This window comes from Astatotilapia calliptera, chromosome 2 (genome assembly GCF_964374335.1).
Source record: "Astatotilapia calliptera chromosome 2, fAstCal68.1, whole genome shotgun sequence".
NCBI classification, from domain to species: Eukaryota; Metazoa; Chordata; class Actinopteri; order Cichliformes; family Cichlidae; genus Astatotilapia; species Astatotilapia calliptera.
Genome location: NC_137423.1, coordinates 16926544 through 16930144, shown reverse-complemented (window position 1 = coordinate 16930144; position 3601 = coordinate 16926544). Strand labels below are relative to the sequence as shown.

The following is a 3601-nucleotide window of genomic DNA, read 5'->3' as shown; positions in this document are numbered from 1 at the left end:
ACAACTTTTCTTCTAAACCCATTAGTACGGTGGCCCTGAGAGGCCAAATGGACTGCAACTTCAGAAAACACTTGCAAAAAGAAAAATGCTGCAAAAAGGAAAACGCTGCAAAAAGAAAGACGCTACACTGCAACTTCAAGAAAAAAGCTGCACTGCAAAAAGAAAAACGCTACAAAAAGAAAGACGCTGCACTGCAACTTCAAGAAAAACGCTGCACTGCAAAAAGAAAAATGCTGCAAAAAGAAAAACGCTGCAAAAAGAAAAGCGCTGCAAAAGCACGCAAAGCACAACGGAAATAGGAAAAAAGACAACGGAAATGTTCCTGGGGAGACAATAACCCGACGGACCAGTTGCACGAACCAAAACATGCTAACCAGTGCGCTAGGACTGGGACACACTTCAAAGAAGTGGAGGAGAGGTAAATGTGTTGTAATCTCATGATTCTAATAATACTACAGATATCTGGAATATATATTCAAAGATAATTCTAACAAAGATAATGTTTAATGTAGCCTTAGAAATGAAGCTTTTTGAAACTCGAGAACAAATACTAACAAGTCAAAGTCATTAAGGAATATTGCAGTTAATGTGTTCAGGTTTTAATTTGGCATTGTCTTCATCAGGCAATGTATTGTCCATATTGTGGAATCCAGCTAGTGGGGCAAATTGGAGTTTTTTGTGGGTCCTGTGGAACTAACATTCAAGTTTTAGCACCTTTTATAGAGAATGGTAATCACTTCACTTTCCTATAAGTTCTAGTATTTATTGCTCACCTTTTAATTGCTTCATAATGACTTATATACACCACAGTAGCTCTAGTAGTGCGTGTTAAACTTTTTTTGGGGGGGGGGGATTATTATTCATGTGCCATTCCAAAGTACTATATTCATTTCCTTATTCTAAGGTTTTTGTATTGTTAAAGACTCTGTATGCAAAGATAAATCAGAATTCCAAAAACGCAAAGGCTGTCATGCGCCGTGGTGCGCGGGCACGAAAGGATCCAGGCGCAGACTCCGAGCTAACAAAAAGACACTTTATTAAAACAACGAAAGGCGACCCGGGGAAAGTAGAGAGCAAAACAGAAACTAAAAATCCGGGGAAACAATGACACGAGGAAGCCGGGATCGGGACGGCGGGGGGCTGCAATAGAAAGGGGAGATGATTACTAGGGAGCCAGGAAGCGGGGAGAACATATCAGGACTGAGTTAGAGTAGGGGCTTACGATAGAACGGAACCGTGGGAGCTCGGGAGGGAAGTGTGGCAGTCCGTGGGGGCAGGAAGTCCGTGGAATGGCGAGTGGGCCAGGTGAGCGCCGCGAGATCCAGTTGAGCCGGAGGACAGGCAGGTAGCAGACGCCGAGTAGAAATCTGGACAGAAGTAGGCAGGTTAAACAAAGTTCCAAGCAGAAGAGAATGCACACTTTTCGTGGAAGTCTGGTTACCACTGTGGGGATGACTACGGACTGGCGTGGAGCATCCGTCAGCGCCGGATTAAGTGGATCTCCGTGTAATCACCGGGATGGAGAGCAGGTGTGCTAGTGATGGCCCAGCCCGGGGGCGTGGCTACCCGAGCATCACGCATTCCACAGACCATGACAAAGGCATGAACTGGTAGGTACTAAGAACTGTATTCTGGTTTAAGCCTGCCACCGGTTCTACGGCATAATTTTAAAAACTAGTTTATGACTTAATAGGGCATATGTACACAGTGACGAAATTCTTCTAACTTCTCTAATTTTGCTCATTTTGAGTTGTCAGCATAGAGGTCTTAATGAGAGTGATAAGTCCTGAATCCTGGTCCATGTTCTTTGAGCTTTTGCTGGCCTTTATTTAAGCACACATCAAGAAGATTAAATACTTGAGTCATGTTTATTGAGACTTGTTTCAGATGTGGTATTTTTTTTAAAAACACTTATTAAGTGCATTTGTGGATTCCTGCGGTCGTAATTATCTTTTCATGTTTTCTCTTCAACCTTAGGCCCAGTCTCAGTCACAGACATCATCAATAAGTATTTCTCTGAGGGCCATACATATGAAGTGATCCTGGATTTTCCTGAAAACAAGCATAATATTTGTATGAGTCTGAGAACATTAAAGAGGAGGCTAAAAGATGCTGGAATGACTAGAAGGACAGACTTTACTCCCACTGACATTGTCATTTCCACTGTTACACAAGAACTGAGAGGCTCAGGTCAGCTTCTGGGTTACAGATCCATGTGTCAGACACTGCGACAAAAGTATAATCTGAAAGTTAAAAGAAATGATGTAATGCACATACTCTCAAGACTAGATCCATATGGTGTTAAGCGTCGCTGTAAACGCAGGTTTGTTCGAAGAGGATATTTTTCAGAAGGACCAAATCAAGTGTGGCATGTGGATGGTTATAATAAGCTGAAGCCCTTTGGTGTTGCTATTAGTGCATGTGTCGATGGATTTTCAAGGAAAGTTATGTGGCTCAGCTGTGGCAGCTCAAATAATGACCCAGGTATCATTGCAAAATATTATATGGAGTGCTTGTCACGGTTTGGTCAACTTCCAGCATGCCTTCGTACAGACTGTGGCACAGAAAATGGCACAATGGCAGCCATTCACTGTGCTTTAAGATCAGACCATGGAGATGAACTTGCAGGAGCCCACAGTCATATGTATGGTACCTCAACTACAAATCAACGGATTGAAAGTTGGTGGTCTTCGTTCAGAAAGCAAAGGTACATGGCTTTTAAAATATATTCTGAAACTAAAATTGAATGGTTCTGAAGGTGTTTCGTGGTCAGCGATATACTTTTTTTTGTGGGTGGGGTTTTATACTCAAATATTAAATTACAGTCACAAACAAACAAAGAAAAACATAGTCACCTACACATTTTTCTCATGTGATGCACAACTGCTTCAAAAAATATAATAAATGGTTTGGTATACCAGTGACATTTGTTTGTATTAAAACAACACACTCAAAAAGAAACTCCTACTCAGACATTCCACAAAAGTCCTAAAAAGGAACTATAAAAAACAACAAACAAACTGACATTCAACATTTTAATAAATTATTATGAATTATGAAGATTGATGTATTTAAAATTGAGTAAAATTTATTCAAATTTGTGTGCCTACGTAGTACCAAACTAACATCTAGATCAAATAGTTTACCTGTAGGGAGTCATATAAATAAAAGAACAAGGGTTTCTTCAAATTTGAGAACTGTAATATGAGTAATATAAGAACATTGATCCAACATGACAGAAATTTGTTAGAGGAGGTCATTCGTTTCAGACATTTCTTCGACTTTGTGTGCCAAAAAAAAAAATACTGATGTTTTCACTAGCTTTTGGATTTCTGTGTGGTATCTAACAAGTGATAACAGCTTCAGTGTTCATGTAGAAACAAAATAGTACATTTATATGGACAGACCTGTATATTACAACTTTTCTTAAGTTCAACCGCCAAATGCAGGAATAACAGAAGGATTAATCATTTTGTTAAATTTTGTTATTTGTGTGAAGTTGCTTTTTTCTTCCTGCAGTGCATTGATGAAACACTTCAGAACATGTGAATAAGCTTTTCTTTGAACGAAATTGCACACATTTCAATATTCTTAAGATTAC

At 39.7% G+C, this 3601-nt stretch overlaps 1 long non-coding RNA gene across 1 annotated transcript; it reads right to left on the bottom strand.

The window, feature by feature from the left end:
* Positions 1 to 1019: 1019 nt before the first annotated feature.
* Positions 1020 to 1557, bottom strand: LOC113032592 (uncharacterized). The gene is made up of 3 exons (XR_003273907.2): positions 1442 to 1557; positions 1223 to 1367; positions 1020 to 1140 (listed from the first exon to the last, which is right to left on the bottom strand). It is a non-coding gene; the product is annotated as an uncharacterized LOC113032592 (long non-coding RNA).
* Positions 1558 to 3601: the final 2044 nt, after the last annotated feature.